Here is a 22082-nt window from a genome sequence, read left to right on the forward strand (position 1 = left end):
TAGAGAAAAGAGCCTTAAAAAAACAATAAAATAGTCTTACATCTTGCATGTAAGTTAGTTTTAACTAGGAACTTTTTTTTTTTTTATTTTTTTTTTTTATTTTTTTTTATTTTTGACAGGCAGAGTGGACAGTGAGAGAGAGAGACAGAGAGAGAAAGGTCTTCCTTTTGCCGCTGGTTCACCCTCCAATGGCCGCCGCTGCAGCCGGCGCACCGCGCTGATCCGATGGCAGGAGCCAGGAGCCAGGTGCTTTTCCTGGTCTCCCATGGGGTGCAGGGCCCAAGCACCTGGGCCATCCTCCACTGCACTCCCTGGCCATAGCAGAGAGCTGGCCTGGAAGAGGGGCAACCGGGACAGAATCCGGCGCCCCAACCGGGACTAGAACCCGGTGTGCCGGCGCCGCAAGGTGGAGGATTAGCCTATTGAGCCACGGCGCCGGCTTTTAACTAGGAACTTGAACTAATACAAACTATGAACCAAAAACTAGACAAAACCATATTAATTTGGAGATCTTTCCCTGCCTATAAGGAGAAGAAAAAGCTATCAGAGGGGTTCAGACTTAAGCCTCACCAAGGTTTACATTTTACTCATTGGAAAAAAAAAAAAAAAAAAAAAAAAAAAAAAAAAACTAGAAAATCTAAGTATCTGTCAGCCAAACCTGAATATGTTATTTAATTGAGAAAAAAAAATTTGCTTTAAAAAGAAAAGGATGGCTGGTGAGTTTTTGTTTTTTGATTTAAGGTTTACTTATTTATTATATTTATATTCATATTCATTTTTATTTACTTATTTATTTGAAAGTCAGAGACACGGGGAAGAGGGAAAGAAAGAGAGAGAGAGAGAGAGAGAGAGAGAGCAAGCTTCCATCTGCTGGTTCACTCCCCATATGACTGTAACAGCCGGAACTGGGCCAAGCTGAAGCCAGGAGCCAGGAGCTTCTCTCAGTCTCTCATGTGGGTGCAGGAGCCCAAGGACTTGGCCCATGTTCTGCTTTCCCAGGCTCATTAGCAGGGAGCTGGATTGGAAGTGGAGCAGCCGGGACTCAAACCAGCGCCCATATGGGATGCTGGCACTGCAGGAGGAGGCAAAACCTCCTATACCAGAGTGCCAGCCCAGCAGGGTGAGTTTCAAAGGTGGGGCGGGCGTTGTGCAGCAGTGGGTAAAGCTGCCGCCTCCAGTGCCTGCATCCCATATGGGCTCCAGTTCGATACCTGGCTGTTCCACTTCCCATCCAGCTCTCTGCTATGGCCTGGGAAAGCAGTAGAAGACAGCCCAAGTCCTTGGGCCCCTGCACCCACCTGAGAGACCCAGAAGAAAGCTCCTGGCTCCTGGCTTCAGATCAGCGCAGCTCCAGCCGTTGCAGCCATCTGGGGAGTGAACCAGCAGATGGAAGACCTCTCTCTCTCTCTCTCTCTCTGCCTCTCCTCTCTCTGTGTAACTGTGACTTTCAAGTAGAATAAATAAAACTTATTAAAAAAAAAAGTACACTGATGGGATGAAAGATTGACAAGCATATTTAATAATTAATTTTAAAGAGAGTCATAATTTTAGTTAAGATATAACTTATGTAAGGGATACTGGGATAGTCATTAGTTGGCAAAGTAGTTATTTTGTATGTTTATGTTTTAATCAGAAATAAGTATATTAATAAGTATATATTCAAATAATATTTATGTAGTAAGTGAAATGGCATTTATAGATACAGAGAACTCTTAATCTGTAGTGACTGACCGTAAATGAAATTAACAATGACAATAAAATCAATATCCAAATGTTTTGTGTTATGTTTATTAGACAATGCCTCTTGTTCAGAAAATAGTTAGGCAGCTCTTTTAAAGTCAATAACAATAATCACAAACAAGATAATCCCATCAACACAAGCCTGCCTTACTCTGCATATATTAGTTTAGCATAGTATTACACTTAATAAATTATCATTAATCATAAATAAATTTTCGCATGTGCATATTTAAAGCCTTTAACATTTACAATCTTGGTTTTCCTGAAGGGCTAAGGTAAAAGACACTCATTGCGAATCTGCAAAGCAGCATAATCAGTCTTTTGAAGCCCACTGCAATCAATATCTATGCAAATAGGGTGGTTATGGAATTTACACTGCTTTGTCAATCAATCACCAGTCAGGTCTCCGCCCTGCATTCAGTGTACTAATAGATTTTTTTCTCTTTAAAGAGACAGTGATTTTTTTTAAAGTATTTGTTTTATAGATGAGTGCCTTGCCTGCCTTTTTTCATGTGTGCTTCCCACGGCACAGTGTGTCCGCTCCTACTGGAATTCTCTGTCCTGAGATTCAGTCCTTGGGGAGGAGGCTTCCTGAGCTCTGCCCAGTGGGCCTCCTATGGCCCTGTCTTGTCCCTGAATTCCCGAGAGAAGGAGCAGATCTTTGAGATCAGAGCTGGCTGTACGAGCTTCCCCAGAACACTGGTCGTGTGCTTCCTCTCACGGGAAGGGAGGTCTTCAGTGGGTCAGCAAAGGGCTCCGTCTTCTGGCAGGATCGCATCGTCTCCCTTCTGAACAAGGACACAGTGGGTAACCAAATAAAAAGGCAGTACAAGCTAGGAACAGCAACGAAGCAGATTTGATGCCACACTTGGTGTTCCAAGTTGATCTCCATTGAATGGAGTAATGGAGCGCCGTAACTAATAAGTTCTACACGTATGTTAAAGAAAAACAGTTGGACATATGTAAGGCATGGAAATCAGCATGTCTAGCATGTAAAACGAAAACCTTTTTTTTTTTTTAATGCATGTAACCACAGTGTGCATCTTGGGGACTCTTGGCAAAGTTAATGCCTAAGAATGTCTTGGAAGGGAAAGAAAAGGTAGTTACAAATTGCCCACTCTTGCACTGGTCAGATTGTATTAGGTGGGTTGCATTCAATTCTGTTCGGAAATTTTGAAGGGTCTGAAAAGCTGGACCCAGTGCAGAGGAGAATAACTCCCAGTGGGGAAGCTGCCAGTGCAGTGTTCGAAGTGGAGAGGACAGAGGCAGAAATTGAGGCTGGGCGTCGAATGTTGGAGGCCTGTCTGAAGCCAGCACCAGTCAGGAATCAGTTCTGAAGTGCTGGGTTACTAGAGTGCTCATGGAAGAGTGTGCTGTGTGTACACAGAGTCAGCAGGTGGCTGGCCCCAGGCTGGGGGAGTGGCCGAGTGGAGTCCTGGGGGCCCAACACGGATGACCTCAGCGTGTGATTATGCCTGTGCCACCATCACCTCAAGGAAAGTTACTGCGCCCTCTACAGCCACATCCTGAACCAGATGGCAGGTGTGGAGGAAGGCGCGTCTGCTACCCTTTAAGTTGTTCCAGAATTTCCACTTCCCCCTCCGTCTTTCTGGCCAGAGCCTCATCTTGTGACCACCCCTGGCCGCTGGGAGGCTAGACGTGCCCAGGACTTTATTACTAGGGAGGGAGGGGCTCAGTGGATATTGAGAGGCAAACAGCTTTGTGTAGGTCATCTAAACTCAGAAGGTGGAATGACAGGAGCAGAGAGAAGTTAAAAAGAGATACATTTTATTGAACAAGTACAAAGAAAATGTCCTAATAGCGTCATCTGTCCCAAATTGAATGGGGTTTTTTGGAAGTACTGATGTCACTGCTGTTGAACATTCAAAAGCAACTAGGAAAATGGCAGCCCAGGAGGTTGTAGGGAAGACCAGACTGTTAAGATTCCTCCCAGTACTGTGTGCTAAGACTGTTTCTGTGTGTGTGTGCAAAAGCTGTGAGTTTTAGTGGGAATAACTTTTTTTGTAAGAAATTTTGATAAGCTGAGATATCTGTTCACTATAATCAATAATGACAAGTATTGCTTAAAGTGAATTCTTAGTATACTAGTCTTGTTTTCATGTGACTCAAAAACCAGCCTGTTAAAGTATTATTTATTTATTTAAAATGCAGAGTTACAGAGAGAGAGGGAAAGACAGATCCTTCATCTGCTGGTTCACTTCCCAAATGGCCACAACATCCAGAGCTGGCCAGGAGCCGGGAACCTCTTCTGGGTCTCTCAGGTGCAGGGGCCCAACATTTAAGCCATCTGCTGCTGATTTCCCAGGTGCATTAGCAGGAGCGGGATTGGAAGTGGAGCAGCTGGGTCATGAACCAGTGCCCAAATGGGATGCAGGTGTCTCAGGTAGTGGCTTTACCCTCTACAACACAGTGCCGGCCCTCCAGCTTATTTTTTTGATGGAAGGCAAAAAGAATTAGGATTCTCTGGACACGCAGTGACTTCACACACTTAGCAGTCGTTCTGAGACATGAAGTTCTGTGCCTTATGACTTTTATTATTGAACAATTTGCTGAAGGAAAGAGTTGATCTGTTGACCAAAACTGCACTCAGTATAGCTATAAGACAGATACACTTTAAGTTTCATGGCACCTGAGATGTATAGTGTCAGTCTTATTTTGTGGTGGATTTTTATTTTCCTGTGTTGTTTGAGTTACATGAACTTCTTCCAAAAATATTAAGATGTTAGTCTGGTGTGTATTTTGGATTTGTATTGCAATTGTATAGTTAAGAGTTCTGGCTATGTCAGAGTTACGGTTTTTGTAGCGTTAGATCGTGATATTGTTCCTTGCATTGTAAGTCTAAAGTACAAAGAGTGGAAGCACTCCGGTACTTGTGAACTGTGTTCTTTCCCTCTGGTGCAGATGACGCTCAGTAGTTAAACACAATTGTTACTCCATTGCAAACAGGAGGAAAAAATCTAGTGTGTGCCACATTAGAAAAACGAAAAAGGAAGTTTGTTTTCAAGATTTCCGATAGATAGACCCAGCATCAGTAAGAATGCTAAGGCAACCACTGCTAAAACTGTGCTCTTCTGAAGATGTCACTGGATTTGCTAACACACGATGCTTTTGGCCTCGTTTTACCTCCAGTTTGAAGAGTTTTCATTTGAGAAATCCAGAGTTGATCCTCTGATGAAGTCTTTTGCTAATATCATACGTGCCATGTTGAAATGAATTGAACCATGCTTTCCAGAGATCAGAACTTATTTCTTTGGGGTAGCAGGACAGAGATTGAGTTTAAAAGGAGGGACTGGCCAGCACCGCGGCTCACTAGGCTAATCCTCCGCCTTGCGGCACCGGCACACCGGGTTCTAGTCCCGGTCGGGGCGCTGGATTCTGTCCCGGTTGCCCCTCTTCCAGGCCAGCTCTCTGCTGTGGCCAGGGAGTGCAGTGGAGGATGGCCCAAGTGCTTGGGCCCTGCACCCCATGGGAGACCAGGAGAGGCACCTGGCTCCTGCCATCGGATTAGCGCGGTGCGCCGGCCACAGCGGCCATTGGAGGGTGAACCAATGGCAAAGGAAGACCTTTCTCTCTGTCTCTCTCTCTCTCTCTCACTGTCCACTCTGCCTGTCAAAAAAAAAAAAAAAAAAAAAAAAAGGAAGGACTAATTTTCTTTGGCTCTTTTCTTCTTAACTTTGTCACAAGAGAAAAATGGGTCTCCCTCCTTCTGCCTCTTTCTTTTTCTAAAATTTATAAATAGCTCACCTAGGCCTCAGGCTTTGCATCTGTAGCTAAGGATAATCATATAAAGATTGTAACAATTAAGTTCAATAAATTTATTTCAAAATCTGTATTCTTGATCTAGTAAAATGAAAATAGTAAAAAAATGCTTTTAATACAGTGTCTAATATAGAGATCAACAGTTATTATTTTTTGTCTTAAGACTTATTTATTTATTTGAGAATCAGAGTTACATACAGAGAAACAGAGAGACAGAGAGAAAGGTCTGCCATCCACTGATTCATTCCTCAAATGGCTACAGCAGTGAGCCAGGAGCTTCTTCTGGGTCACTCACGTGGGTACAGGGGCCCAAATATTTGGGCCATCTTCCACTGCCTTTCCAGGCTGTTAGCAGAGAGCTGGATGGGAAGTGGAGCATCCGGAACTCCTACCAGTGCCTATGTGGGATGCCAGTGCCGCAGGTGGAGGCTTAACCTACTTCGCCACCGAGCCGATATTCCAAAGTGAAGTCTTAAAGATTACAGGGACCCCACTGAGCCTGTCATCCCGGCACATGGGCCCCGAGTTTTCTTGCCCTGTGCTCTGCGTGGGTGTGGAACTTGGTCTTACTTAGACTTCCTGCCCTTCTGTCACTTCTTTTCCTATGGCCCATCTAGGACCATTCCTCAGCTTCCTTCTTTGTGTCGCTTCTCACTTGCCTTCTTCCCTCCCCACCACCTTTAGAAATCCATCCCGAATTATGGTGTGCCCATGTCTGCTTGGAAGGGCCTCAGTCTTCCCATGACTTCTGCCTAGCAGTTTGTGAAAAAGTGCTGTGTCAGATCAAGAAACAGGACATCACCGGAATCCCAGAACACTCATTTTTAAAATTTATTTTTTAACTGATACATGAAATTGTACTTGTATATACATGAGTTACCATGTAATGATTTAATAAATGTATATTTTGCGCAGTGTTTAAATTAGAGCGAACATATCTATTGCCTCATATATTTTTTTTATGGCAAAAACTTCAAAATCATTTTTTACAGTCACCCTGATATGCAAAAGCACACCAGAATGTCTTTCTCTTATCTGAGTATAACTTAGTACTCATTGACCAGCCCTTCCCATTCCCTCCCCGCCCTCTATTCTGCACAGCCTCTGGTAACCACCATTCTATTCTCCACTTCCATGAGATCAACATTTTTGGATTCCACATGAGAGTGAGATCATGCCACACTTGTCTTTTTGTGCCTGGTGATGTCACCTAACACAATGACCTGCAGTTTTATCTGTGTTGTCACAAATGACAGGATGTCACCTTTTTTTGCAACTGAGTAGTAGTCTGTTATGTGCTTGCATCACGTTTTCTTAGGCAATGTGTTGATGGGGCTCGGGTTGTTCTCATTTCTTGGCTATGTGACTACTGCTCTGATAAGCATGGGAGTGCACATGTCTCTTCCACAGAGCAATTTCATTTCTTTGGGTATATGCCCAGTAGTGGAATTGCTGGGTCACTTTATAATTCTGTTTATAGTTTCTTGAGGAACATCTATGGCGTTTTTGACAATGGCTGTACTAGCTTACATTCTCAGCAATGGTGTGTCAGGATTCCATTTTTTCCACATCACTAATGCAGATTGGTGCCTCCTCACACCAAAATGTAAGAAAAAGGGGTGTGGAACAGAGAGGAGACAGGGCTTGAACTCAAAGCCAGACAGAAGTTATTCAGAGAAAATAAACTCACAGAGGCCAACCAACTGCCAGTGTGTACACAGACAGAACACAAGGCAGAGGGTCCAAGAGGTGGGTGACCGACTGCCGCCATGCACATGGATTGAACATGTGGCCGAGGGCCCAGACCCCAGCAGGCTGAGCCTTTCTGTATCTTATGAGGGGTAGGAGTCGGGATGGAGTATAAAGACAATAGGGTGTGAGACTGAATTGAGATGCAGTGACAAGGGATAAATTCCGCTATTACTGTCTTTTGGGCAGTGAGCAGAATGACTGAGGCTTATGTTTCTGTTCCATCAACTGATGTCCTTGTGATAATAGCTATTCTTCTTTTTGACAGGCAGAGTGGACAGTGAGAGAGAGAGACAGAGAGAAAGGTCTTCCTTTTGCTGTTGGTTCACCCTCCAATGGCTGCCTCGGCTGGCGCGCTGCGGCTGGTGTGCTGCGCCGATCCGATGGCAGGAGCCAGGCGCTTCCTCCTGGTGCAGGGTGCAGGGCCCAAGCACCTGGGCCATCCTCCACTGCACTCCCAGGCCACAGCAGAGAGCTGGCCTGGAAGAGGGGCAACCGGGACAGAATCCGGCGCCCCGACCGGGACTAGAACCCGGTGTGCCGGTGCCGCTAGGTGGAGGATTAGCCTAGTGAGCCGCAGCACCGGCTGATAATAGCTATTCTAACCCGAGTGAGGCAGTATTTCTTTGTGGTTTTGATTTATATTTCCCTGATGTTAGTGATGTTAGCATTTTGTTTCTCTATTATCTCTTGGCCAGCATTCACTCTTAACACTTTCTCCCCCCCCCCCCCCGGGAAGATTTATTTATTTCAAAAGCAGAGTGATGGAGTAGAAAAGACAGAGACTGGGGATGAGGGCTGTGGTAAAGAGAGAGAGAGAGAGAGAGAGAGAGAGAGAGAGAGAGATCATCCATCCATCCACCACTCCCTGCATGGCCACAACAGCCAGGGCTGGGCCAGACTGAAGCCAGGATCCAGGAACTCCATCCTAGTCTCCCACATGGTGTCAAGGATCAAGTACTTTGGCCATCTTCTACTGTGTTCCATGGACATTCAGTAGGAAGCTGGATTGGAAATGGAGTAGTGGGGATTCAAACTGGCACTTTGGGATGGCATATCCGTGTTGTAAGCGGCAGATAACCTGCTGCACCACCATACCCACCCACTCTTGATCCTTTCCGTCACCACCTGCTCCCCAGCATTCACAGATTGATCTAACACTTAGATTCAGTCCCCCTGTTTTGGCTTTATCTAAATGTATTGTATACTACATATTCTTTATGTCTGCCTTCATTTGTTTGTGAAATTCATTCAAGTTACATGTAGTTGTTCATTCTGCTTTCTGTGTATGGTTTTATCATGAGAAGATACACACTTTGTATACATTCTACAAAATGACAGACATTTATATTCTTTCCGTTTTTTGACTGTCAGAGTGCTACTATGAACATTCTTAGATATCTCTTTTGATGAACATCTGTATGTAATTTATTGGGTTCTAGGAGTGGAATTAATGGGTCATTCAATGTGTATAGGTCCTTCTTTAGTAGATTCTGCCCAAGAGTTTTCTAAGGTAATTGCAATAATTTGTACTCCTGCTTGCTTAATAGTTTTCAAAGAACCTATTGTCTGTCCCCATGGTAAAGTAGGTCAAGTCTATATTGAAATTTTTTCATTTTTCTGTCTTGAAAATTAACTCTTAATGTTTAGATAATGCTAAAAGTTTTTAGGTCAAACTTTGTGCAATTAAAATCAATATAAAAATTAATATAGCAATCCTTTTTCTGTCTACTCTTCAAACAATGGATATTTTTTAAAAGATGTATTTATTTATTTGAGTGGCAGAGTTACAGAGAAATAGGGAGGGAGAGACAGAGAAAGAGGTCTTCCATCCACTGGTTCACTCCCCAGATGGCTGCAATTGCCAGAGCTGGGCCGATCCCAAGCCAGGAACCAGAAGCTTCTTCTGGGTCTCCCCTGTGGATGCAGGTATCCAAGCACTTGGGCCATCTTCTGCTGCTTCCTCAGGAGCTGGATCAGAAGTGGAGCAGCAGGGACTCCAGTCGGCACCCTATGGGATGGCAGCACCGCAGGTGGAGACCTAACCTGCTATGCCACAGCGCCGGCCTCCACACAGCGAATCTGATTTTACAGCCAAACTAAGTAGTCAGTATATTTGTAAATTTTTATGTATTTATTTGTTTTGTTTATTTGAAAGGCAGACAAGAGATGGAGTGTGGGGGAGACAAGTAGATGGACAGACAGCTCTCTTATCCACTGGTTCACTCCGTAAATGAGGACCAAAGCCACAGCTAGGCAGTCAGTTTGTGTCTCCTATGTGGGTGGCAGATTGTGAACTACTGAGCCACCACCTCTGCCATCCAGGGTGTGCATTAGTAGGAAGCTGAAATGAAGAGTGCAGATGGGACTTGGGCCCAGGCACTCCACTATGGGATGCTGGCTTCTCAAGGTTTGTCTTGAGTGCTGTATTGGACACCTGCCCCCTTAAGCAGTATTAACTGGCCAGATTCTGTAATGTTCAGGCTTCCATATTGGGATTAGCTGAAGGCAATAGAGAGAATAGAGAGTTAAAACAATTCAAAAGTAATAGTTTTTTTTTTTTCCCTTAAACACCACTATTTTATTAAATTAACTTTTCAATGAGAGTTTGGGAAATAATACCCCCAGAGACCTACTGGCCTAAAGAGGGGGCAGAACTTAGGCTTCATTGTGGAAGCTAATGTGATTATAGTCAACCACCACAGAGAAGGTCTTCTGTTGTTATAAGTTTTTAGGGGAAAATCATCCAGAATATAAAGTTATATTCATTTAAATGTATTTTGTTTTTAAGATGTCTGGTATTTATTGATGTTGTAGTTATTTATTGATGCAGTGGGTGTTTTGAGGGAAACATGACCTACTTGAGTTGATGTTGTGATCAGTTCCTGCTGCATCAGTCTGGAAAGGGCTGAGTTATTACGGCAGCCCCTAACAATGTCAGTGTTTGATGTCACCGCAGACTTGCACATAATGACATCAGCGCAGCTGGAGCCTGGTCAGTGGCTTTCCTTGACGTCTTCCCTTGGGGCTGTCCACCAGTTTTCTGAACTGGTGTTGGCCAGTAGAGTAAGCAGGTTACCATAAGGAATGCGAAGGCATTGTTTTTACTGGATACTACTCTTTCCAGTTTTGCAACAGGCCACATCATAAGTTTCCTGTGTTCATTCAACATTGGGTTTATATCATGCTAAATGAAAATGAATCACGTTTTCTGAATATTTTTCTTCCACACTTCAAAATGACTTTTTAGATATTGTCTAACTGCCAGCTAATTTACAGTTCTGAAACCTTGTTGTATCACTTGGAGTAGAGCATTGGATAACTTAGAGTGAAATGTATCATTGTCTAACGAAGAATTGCTGTCACATCTTTTGAAAAGTGAGTGTGTCTTTGCTACATTCATGTATGTAATTGTACATTTCAGGGAGGATGCCCTGCAAACACTGGAGGACATATGCAGGAGTTGAAATACTATAAACAAATCAAATGATGTAATAGCCCAGCTGGAAAGATAAGAGCTCAGTGTTTAAGAGGTTTCCACGTACTGGATGACAGGGTGAGCTGGGGGATATCTTTCTTCATGCAGACCCCCTCTGCCCTCCCCTCTGTGCCTCGCTGCCACTGGTGTGGTTACCCAACTAACAGAGAGCCCCCAAGTTCACAACTACCCTTTGACCTCAGCCCATGAAGAAGGTAGCAGTCAAAAATCTCAGCACAAGAATTCCAGTAGCCAGAGAGTATAGTGGCTAAGCCCTTCTTTCTGTCTTCTGGAGGTGTCTCTTTAAAAAATATTTGTGTATTTTTGTTTTATTTGAAAGGCAGAGAGAGAGAGAGACAGAGAGAATGAATATCTTCCATTCTCTGCTTCACTCCCCAAATGCCCACAAGAGCCAAGACTGGACCAGGCTGATGTCAGAAGCCCAGAATTCAGTGTGGGTCTCCCACATGGGAGGCAGCCGTCATCACCTGCTGCCTCCCAGGGTGTTCAGTAGCAGGAAGCTTGATTGGAAGCAAAGGAACTGAGACTCCAACCAGGTACTCCTGTAGGGGCTGCAGGGGCCTCCCAGGTTGCGACTTAACAGATACAATAAATATCCACCCCAGTTGGACATTTCTTAAGGAAAAATAATTTCTAAGCCATGCAGAATGGATTAAAAATACTGTTTGACTTTCTCATAGCTGATTTCAACAGAAGTCTTAATGTTGAAAAGTTAACAATGGAGTAAATATTTTCATAAATTCTTTGAGTGTAACTCACAGGCAGATCCAAATATATTGACTATTTTTCCTGTTTGGCTTCCTCGGACTAGACTAGGGCTTTAGTGTTGCCGCACTTCATTTTTATGGATAATCAAGAATGTGCATGAAACCTTAATTTCCAGCACAGAAGGATAATTGCTCTGTGATCAGTTACTTTCTTTAAAACATAACTGAATATAAACGAAGACAGAAACTAAAGAAGAGCTATTTTTAAAAAATGGCCTTGAAATGGTATATGGAATCCAACAGCATTGCTGGTTTTGTACTGCCCTGTACCTGGGGATCTGTAGTGGCCCTAGCTAGTTCACCTGGGTAGGCAGGAGCGTGTTGCTCACCCGTGCACTGGACTCACATGTGAGAGGTGGGGCAGTAGATCCGCAGGGTCGTGTGATTTGCTTGGTCACAGAGGGAGCCCCAGCAACCACATCTCTTCACTCCGTGAATCCACTGCCTTGCCCGCGCGCCTGTGCTTTGCTCTTGTTCTTTGTTTCAGCTGCAAGGGTGTGATCTCACTGAACGTGGTTTAGATTAAAGCGGTTTCATAGTCGAGTTAGAAGCATTTAAAACAAGAATTTATCAGAAAGGACACTGATCTTTAATAGCGATGTCTTCTGCAGGTCTCGGGTTAATCTTGCTGCGCAATCATTTAAGAAAAATCGACTGTCATAAGCCCTATCGTAGTTCTTGTTCACCTGTAGGCAAAACGACTAAACTACAGTGTCTGTAGGAGCATTGGCTGACCCCGCCTGGTTTTCTTACCACTCTTACTGTGAGAGGCAGGATAACATTTTAGAGTAAGGAAAGTGGAGGACAATAGGGTGGCTGGAGCAGGCAGGGAACCAGCTCCAACTTCAAGTGAGAGCTTGCAGTACAGAGAAGGTTCTTTCAGCAAGTGTTTAGGAAAATAAGTTCCACAAGATCTGCATAACATTAGTGTAACCAAGTGTTCCTCTCTGTGGCTTCCTGTTTTGGAATTAAATGCCTTCAGGGTACTCAGAATAACTCTGTTTAGAAACACAAGAAGAATTTAACCTCTTATGTGCCTATTCAGTTTTTTAAAACATAAATGTAGATTAATCAGAAAGCAAAAGGATATCATCCTTCCTTGTTTCTCAACAATTTCAGCTAAAACTTAAAGTTGTTTATACATGAAGTAGTTAGAAAACAAAGATATAAACAGGAGCTCTGTACTGGAGTGATTCTCATCAAAACTGCAAATCAGTTTTGTCTCTTTATCAATGACTTTCAAAGTGAATTCTTCTTACAGATGGGATTATTTCCAAATGAACACAATGGAAAATGACTTTTCTGGTTATTTGCAGGAGGCAAAGGGAGCGGAGAGCAGAGCCTGTGTTCCCTTCTTTGTGGTTATTGTTCAACATTCTAAGCTGCTGAAGCAAAGCCAGCAGAGGGAGCACCAAACAGTATTTCTGTTTAGCTTAAAGCTTAAAAATGTGTTTTTAAAATTTTTCCTTCACTTGCATTTACAAAGATGCCTACAGCTAACCATTGATTGATTATACACTTTCGCTATATAACTTTAATTTTTCTGTATTTAACTTATATATTATTCTGTATTTAACTTTGAAGTTAAAAGATGTAAAGGGGCCTTGTTTACGTTATTCCATTCCATAAACATTCATCAGATGCTTACTGTATCAAAGATTTAATGCATGATCGAGAGTCAAAAGTGAATGTTCCAAAGTCACTATCTTTCAAGAATTTAAATTAACTTGGAAGGAAAGAAATGTAATAATTATTTGCAAGACAGAACGGTAATAAAGGGAGAATATGATCCAATTTTTGATCACAAATCAGTGGAGGTATTATAGGGAAGGTGACATTTGAATTGGACCTTGAGGGAGAGGTTTCCAAAAATGGAAATTCCAGACCAGAGGCAGCAGCATAAATGCAGGGTGTGTCTGGGGAAAGGCAATTATAGGGTGAAGGTAGAGCCTGGGTGTTGGAGGGGTTACGCTGGGAGGTGGGGTCTGAAAGCCAAGGTGGAGTTAGATAATGGGGCACCTTGAAATCCGTGCTATGGACTTCTGGTTTTATTCCGTTGGCAGAGGAGAGCAAACTGCAAACAAGTAGGAAGACACAAACGACGTTCTAATAAAATAATGCATGTTTCAGCATGAAAGGTTGCCTGGAGAACTGAGATTAAAGATGAGACATTACTCTTGTAGACAAGATCAGACATTGTAACATCCCTAATAATAATACTGCCTCTTATTTGTATTTATGTTCATAATATCATACATGTGTATACACGCATACATGCGTATTTGTGTGCATAAAAACACCAGACACCTATATATGTGCATATATATATACACACACACACAGTATACTGTATACAATAATTCTGTTCCCATAGATGTCTGGATCATGTCTATATACATAAAATATGTATATACCTACCATATATGTGCGTGTACATATATTCCTCAGAGTTACCCTATAATTTAAAGATTTTTTTTTATTATTTTATTTATTTATTTGAAAGGTAGAGTTACAGACAGAGGGAGACACAGAGGGAAAGGTCTTTTATCTGCTGGTTCACTCCCCAAATGGTCTCAATGGCCAGAGCTGCGCCGATCCAAAGCCAAGAGCCAGGAGCTTCTTCCAGGTCTCCCACGTGGGTGCAGGGGCCCAAGAACTTGGGCCGTCTTCCACGTCTTTCCCAGGCCACAGTAGAGAGCTGGATTGGAAGAGGAGCAGCCAGGACCAGAACCAGCGCCCATATGAGATGCCGGTGCCGTGGCCCTGACCCCGTAATATGGAGATTTATATTCAGAATGTAAGCTAGTGTGTACAAGGTCTCTGAGCAAATTCAGAACAGAGCTGGTGCTCAAATCCTAGGTTTTTAGAACCTAAACCTGACATTCTTTCATTATACTGTAAGCGTGAGCATTAGACCATGTCGGTGTTCGGGGAGGGTTGGGATGTACTTGAGACACTTTGCGGAGCTATAAAATAGGGGGACACAGGCACCAGCAGGAGTTGAAGACACTCCTGGATTGCTGGTGTACTTGACCACCAGGCAGCATGGTGTCGGAGATGGGAGGGTAGGAGTAGCCGGGCAGTCAGGTGGGAAGCAGGAGGGGAGGAGAAGGTAGTTCAGTCCCGACAGCAAATTTGAGGGGCTGAGGAACTTTCCTGCAGATGTTTCCAGCATGTACTTCACACTTTAGGGTTGGCGCTCAGCTGGAACTTGGGGGAGGATGCGCTTTTCAGAGACAGCGTGGAGGCCAGGAGTGAGTGAGGACCAGACTTCGGGGATGCCTACATGAAGGGAGCTGAGGAGAGGACGATGAATTGGGAGCCGTCTGTGTGCAAACTCCAGCGGAGATGAGAGCAGCCAGAGGAATACCCTGCCCTTCGCTCAACACAGACTTGCGTTCCTGCCCAGTGCTGGGCACCGGACCCCTGCCCAGAGTGTGACGGAGGCATGGCGGGAGTAGCCGTTGCAGGTGTGGTCTGGGAAGGGGGAGCAGACCTCCTAAATATGCGTAGACTTGGATTCTGTGCTAAAGTACACAGGAGGCAGAGGCACCTCCCCTCCCCCACTCCGTCCCCCGCCCCTGCAACTCTGCAGAGGGGAGGTTAAAAGGTGCCAGAGACCTGTCCCTCCACCTGAAATCTGAGAGCTGTAAGTTTGATGTCCACAAGAGTAGTTTGTGGATCAGACTCACATTTTCATTTCCAAAAGATGTGTAATACCTTCAAACCTCCATTACTTTATTTTATTACTCCTTTTCATTTAGTATTTTATAAGAGAGAAAAGTATCGCTATTATTTTTGTATGATGAAAAATTCAGATAGAAAGAAGAAATTAGAAAGTAACTCCTCAGATGACCCTTCATAGTACATTAGATAACTAGAAATACAATTTCCTTCCCTTTCTAAATCCACCTTCCCTCTTTGCCTTCCTATTGACCTGCTGATCATTCTATGTCTATTATTTTAAATAAAAGTTATTAGATTTGTTTTTCATTAAATTTTTAAAAAAGGAAAAGAAACTGGTACTTAAAAGAATGCTTCTTCACTTCAAGAAATACTGTCTATTTTGGAAGATCCAGCTATCTAAAGTTAAGAAATGAGATTATGAGAAAAAACAACTCAGTTAGGTTTGTGGCTTTAAAATGCATGTCTCTGTTAGACCATGTGCACTAACCTATGAAAGATGCTTACGCATGCCCTACTTTCCTAGACCTTCCCTTTGTTACAGTAGTGTTCTTACTTGATCAAGCCTAATAACATTAATACTTAGTTTTGTAATGGAATCCAGTATCACCGTGACTACTTCTTTTTTTTTTTTTTTTTTTTTTTTGACAGGCAGAGTGGACAGTGAGAGAGAGAGACAGAGAGAAAGGTCTTCCTTTGCCGTTGGGTCACCCTCCAATGGCCAGTGCACCGCGCTGATCCGAAGCCAGGAGCCAGGTGCTTCTCCTGGTCTGCCATGGGGTGCAGGGCCCAAGCACTTGGGCCATCCTCCACTGCCTTCCCAGGCCACAGCAGAGAGCTGGCCTGGAAGAGGAGCAACCGGGTCAGAATCCGGCGCCCTGTTGGGACTAGAACCCGATGTGCTGGCGCCTCAAGGCGGAGGATTAGCCTAGTGAGCCGCGGCGACAGCGACTTCTTTTTTTTTACCTTGAGTTTTCTATCCCTGGATGTTAGTTGTAATTCATATTTTAATTGTCTGGTTTTCATCATGAAATGGAACCTACCGGGAAGGTCTCCTAGGTGGCTGCTTCCTGTCGTCTGCTGTGTTGGTCCTGGTCAGACATTTGGCGCTTGGGCCGTCCTTTCTTTCCTTCAGGACCCTATGGTTGCTGGTCAGTTTTGTGATCTTGGAATTTGCCGGTGGAGTCTGAGGCTCGCCGAATTGTTCTCGGATTTGAGTGTGGTTTTCTTTTTGCTCTTCCTCTTTTTTTCCTCCTTCATTCTCCATGTGTATATTTTAGTGTATCTGTTCAACTGTAATGTTATAGGCATGTGGAAAATGAAATAGAGTTTTAGTTCACAGTGTGCCCCCAGTGTGGGGAGCAAACCGGACTAGACTGAGTTACTGGAATTAAGACTTATTCTATGCATCTGCTCTCCCACAATATGGCGCTGGGAGAGAAGTAAACAGCTTCCGCACAGCTGCCTCCAGTTCAACCAATAAACTGTAGGACTTGCTCCTGATTGGAGAGCAGCGTACTCGGCGTGTGGGCAGCCGAGTTGGGATTGGCGGAGGAGGACTATAAAGGAGGAGAGAGACGGCATGCACCAGGAACATCTATGGGGAACATCTAAGGGAACCCGTGCAGCCCCCGAGAGAGCCGGCCGGCGGTGTGCCGCTCCCCTGCGGAAGTGGGGAATGTGGCCAGGGGGAACTGCCCTTCCACGGAGGTGGAAGGGACAGTAGCCAACCCGGGAGGGGCCGGCGGCAAACCCGGGGAGGGCCGAGCAGACGAGAGAACAGCGCAGGGTCCTGTGTCGTTCCTCCACGAAGAGGGGGAGCGACACCCCAGAACAAAATCCTACATGAACTGAATAGTCAAACTTGTCAATGAAGTCATACAACTACTGGATGGAAACACTAGTGATACTCTAATCTTTCTACCAGTGGCCTCAAGATAAAACCATGAGAGAGTGATATATGGATTTTTCTGCTTCAAAAAGGGAAAAACACCAGAAAAGGGGGAAATCCCCACAAAATGTGAAGGCAAAAGGACAGGTTGCAACAGGTCAAGTATATGCATCATATGATAGCTGACAGATATTGGTGTGTGTGTATGTGTGCTTTGTTCAGGAGAAAACCATTAATACAGAAGATGAGTGGTCAAGGTTATGCCGAGGCATTTTCCAAGTGGAAAAAGTCAAGCAAAATCCTAATCATTTAATGTTGGCTTAAAGGTGGACTTTTGAGAAATCAGAAAGAAATTTTTCTGTTTTGAACACAGAATTTCTTATAAGTACAGATATTGAACTAAGGAAACGTGAACATCTCTTCAGGTTATTAAATTCTGTGGTTTGGGATGTGTAGGTCTTATCCTTGCTGTTAGATTGTTTCCTGTTTAAGTCTACCAAAGATGGCTCATCCATCTTTCTATTGTCATTACATCTTTCTGTACTCCTGGTACATAGCCCAGAACTTTGCATGCAGTGACCCCGAAAGAAATATTTATTAAAAAACAATGGCAGGCCTGCGCCGCGGCTCACTAGGCTAATCCTCCACCTGCGGTGCTGGCACCCCGGGTTCTAGTCCTGGTTGGGGCGCCGGATTCTGTCCCGGTTGCTCCTCTTCCAGTCCAGCTCTCTGCTGTGGCCCAAGAGTGCAGTGGAAGATGGCCCCAGTCCTTGGGCCCTCCACCCCCATGGGAGACCAGGAGGAGGCTCCTGGCTCCTGGCTTCAGATCAGCTCAGTGCACCAGCTGCGGTGCACTGGCTGTAGCGGCCATTTGGGAGGTGAACCAACGGCAAAGGAAGACCTTTCTCTCTCTCTCTCTAACTCTGCCTGTCAAAAAAACCAAAACAAAAAAAAACAAAAAAAAAAGTGCATTTTTCAAAATGAATGTGCATTAAAATTTATTTTATAAAGTATATTTGAGGGGGTTTAGAATCTTCTGTAGAGATACTTGAAGATGGTACATTTTCAGATTTTTTTCTTCTTAGTAATTAATTTATGATATTTGGTCTTATGCCTAGAATTTTGATTAATGCATTTTGTTATTTGAATAGAAACATTTATTCTTTTATAACATAATTGCATGTCTACATCTCATTTTGTGAAATTCTATTGTTGTTAATCTTACTAAATGGTCATATACGGAATTGCATTTTTAGACCATGATTCCTATGAATTGCAAAGGATTTTGTTTACTGTGTATGTGATTTATTAGATGCTAATGCTGTGATCATTAAGAACGTGTAAAAATGGTTCAAATGTGAAATGACACAACTGTGGCATAAAAGTGAACTTTGCATGTATGATTAAAGGGTAGTAATAATTGATCACTTATGTTCATTTAAGTAGAGAAAGTACAGAATATTTTTAATCAAGGAGCATACTCGAAGTGATAAAATGATTTCATAGCCCAGTAGCAGACTTTGTTTGGAGAACCATATTGTGTAAGTGATTAATGACATCAAAATTGGTACCAGCGTTGGGATATCAGATATATTTATTTTTAACTTTCATGCAGATATAGTTATTAAAATGTACATTCCAAGTACATCTTGAGTGTCTTTCAAAGTGTTTTTGAATGATTTCCATTTGAGAAGTAAGGAGCTAGGTTTGTAATTTATTAATCCAGATATAGTAATATGGCTTATTTTATTGATCTTTCTATGATTTTTTTAATCGGGAGTGAGAAAAGTCACAGGCACAGTTTGTTGACATCTTGCAATCCATATGTGTGCTTCTCTGATAGGAAGGTATAGCATATACCATTCCTTCAGAACATTTAGTACCAGATTTATGATTTTTCTCATTTGGTTTCTAGCTTGCCAAAGAGCATGTGAGTGCATATTTGATCAGAAGCATATTTTGCCTTGAATCAGATGGAGAATACTTAATGAGTCAATGCTAAGAAGCAATGCAGAGAAGATGCAGACTACAGACTGCAAATGCTTTAAAATGACTTCATGTGAAATATAATAAAGTAGCATTCCATAAAAGTCAGATCTTTCAGTGTTTCATGCCCATTCCTTAATAAAATTCTCCACGATTTTGGGAAGGGTATTGTGTAGTATGTGATGTAGTTTGCATTTTCAGAGGGATAAGGGCTTATGTACAGTGCATTGTGTGCCTTCCCTCTTGAGGCCAGGAAAGAGGCCACTTCTACCTAACAGGTGCCAACAGCTGTGTTCCCTGTTGCAGACTTCCAGTAATAATGACTTCCAGAAATTACCAGTTAAAATTGATTTTCTCCTTTTTATTTGTTGTGATAGGCAGATTGATCTCTCTCTTTTTTTTACTTGTATTTCTTGGATTATCATTCAGCTGTTCAATTTTCTTGTTGATTTAGCCATTTTCATTTTCTCTTTTATGACTTGCTCATCCTTGTTTGTCCATTTTTCTCTTAAGGGACTCACTTCTAACTGGTTCAGGAGATTTTACAGAGGATGCTAATATTTTATTGAGTGTGTTACAAATATTTTTACTATTTTTGTATTTTAATCTTATTTATGGTTTTTTTTGGCCATGCGTAATTTAAAAAATAGTGAAACCTAGTAAATTTTTATTCTCTCTTTTTTTATTTATTTGTTAAGGTTCAAAAGACCTGCATCAATGCTACATATGACAATTTTTTGTGTGTGTGTGAGACTGTGTGACATTGGAGAAACAGTTAGGCAAGGTCTCTACGGCACTAAGTTGTAGTAAGTTGTAAGGAATTATCTTTACTAGACTGTGTGATTTCTGTTCATAATGACTCCCTTGCAGATATCCCGTATGCATGTTTGGCTCTTTCCTCAGACTGCAAGAGGCCCCTGGAGCATGAGAAACGTCCTCCAGTTCTCTGATCTTCTTGCTGCTGACCTTCTGCCGTGGTGGAGGTAGAGAAAGGAAAGGAGACCAGAAATGTCTCCACTGACACTCTTTTTTCCTCTTTACTCCTGGGGACACTTTGTGTTCACTGTGCATAATCATCTGGTTCCAAGGTAGCCCAAAATGGCAATGCTAGTCTTTTTCCACCGCTCACTGTATAAAATTTCAGCTGAATTCTGAGGTAACTGGAATTTTAAGGGTAGCCTGAGAACTGGATAAAGTTATTTTAAGGTCAAAATAGTTTACAAATAAACTTTGGAAGCAGAGTATTTTCGTAGGCTGTGGCCTGTCAATCAGCCCTATTAGGGAGAGAGACTCGCCCAAGGACCAGAATGGTCTGGTTGGTCTTGGATGACCCTGGAGGGTCCCCAGCGATCCCGCACCTTTGCAGTGAGACTTGTTTCCTCAGATCTATGCAGAGTGAGAAAGTGTGACGGGTGCAAAAGTCAGTTTCATCTCAGAACCTAGAACAGCATCAGCCAGTGGAATTTTCTGCAGCCATTCATTGACTCATATCAGGGAGAAGTACTCTGTATTTTTGCAGACAAGTGTGGTAGCCACCAGCAACATGTAACTTTTAAGCACTTGAAATGTGACTTGCATGACTGGGAAACTGAACTTTTAATGTAATTTAATTTTTAATTAATTTAAAATATAATTTTCAAAATTTTTTATTTATTTGAAAATCAGACTTAAAGAGAAAGAGAGAGACAGAGAGAGAGAGAGAGAGAGAGAGATCTTGCATCTACTGTTCACTTCCCAAATGGGTACTGCAGCCAGGGTTGGGCCCGGCCAGGCTGAAGCCAGGAGCCAGGAGCTTCATATCATGGTTTCCCACATAGGTGGCAGGAGCCCAAGCACTTGGATCATCCTAGCTGTTTTCATAGGCCATTAGTAGGAAGCTAGGTCCGAAGTGGAGCAGCCATGAAATAAACTGGTGCCCATATGAGATACTCGCATCACAGATGGCTGTTTTACCTACAATGCCACAAATGCTGGCCCCTCAAATTTTAATTTAAACATCTGTATATGACTAGTGATTATTATATTGAAAGCCACAGTTTTAGAGATTTGTGTTCAGAGTATTAACTCAGAAAATTAAATTTCTAGGGGCCAGCATGATGGTACCGTGGGTTAAGCAGCTGTTTGTGAAGCTGGAATCCCATATTGCAGCATCAGTTAAAGTCCTGGCTGCTCCGCTTCCCATTTAGCTTCCTGCTGATGCGTCTGGGAAAGCAACAGAAGCCGACCCACTTGCCTGGGCATGTGAAACCCATGTGGGAATTCTGGGCTCCTGGCTTCCACCTGGCCCAGCCCTGACGGTTGCAGCCATTTAGAGAGTGAACCAGCAGATAGAAACACACAGTCTTTCCACTCCCCACCTTCGCACTGCCTTTCAAATAAATAAATAAATCTTTAAAAAAAGAAAATTAACTTTATCTGGTTTTATTAGATAAGAAATGTCATAGAATTTGAGATATTACTGGATCCTGTTTAGAAAAAACCAATCATGAAAAACGTAAAAGGCATTTTTGAGACAGTATTGGAAGTTTGAACATGGATGAATTACTAGGTGGTTTAATTGAATTAGTGTTAATTTTGTTAGGTATGATGCTGGCAATGGGTTTATGTATTATTTGTATGATTATTTTATATTTATTATTAAAATACAAGAGTGAAGTTTTCAGATAAAATAATATGATACCCAGGGTTTGCTTTAGTAAAAAACGTACAGGCAGGGGCATGGATGAGTCAGTACTCATAGTTTTTGAGTTGGCTGATGGGCATGTGGGATTTGTTATACTGGTTTTATAGTTTTATTTGTAATGGAAAGTTTTCATAGTGAATGTTACTGAGCTGAGAGAACTCAAAAGTATTACAGTCCAGCCATCTGTACAAGTTCATTTACTCAGCCATTTAATGGCAGAATTAGGATCTAAATTCTGTTGATTTTCTAAGACGTCATACTGTATCATACGTTAGATGTGTGGTTCTAAGCCTCATTATTCCA

At 42.8% G+C, this 22082-nt stretch overlaps 1 protein-coding gene across 49 annotated transcripts in view; it reads left to right on the forward strand.

Moving 5' to 3' along the window:
* ATG10 (autophagy related 10) overlaps positions 1–22082 on the forward strand; it is a 271675-nt gene that overhangs the window by 112669 nt on the left and 136924 nt on the right. For 3 of the 49 annotated variants that reach the window (XR_016220382.1, XR_016220380.1, XR_016220381.1), the window contains exon 4: positions 19967–20079. The exons of 44 other annotated variants lie outside the window; for them this stretch is intronic. The gene's annotated coding sequence lies outside the window, so the exon portion shown is untranslated. The remainder of the gene's footprint in view (positions 1–19966; positions 20080–22082) is intronic. 2 more of the 49 variants (XR_016220384.1, XR_016220383.1) reach the window with 1 other exon arrangement.

This window comes from Oryctolagus cuniculus, chromosome 14 (assembly GCF_051225735.1).
Source record: "Oryctolagus cuniculus isolate XC-2025 breed Fujian yellow rabbit chromosome 14, ASM5122573v1, whole genome shotgun sequence".
Classification (NCBI taxonomy): Eukaryota; Metazoa; Chordata; class Mammalia; order Lagomorpha; family Leporidae; genus Oryctolagus; species Oryctolagus cuniculus.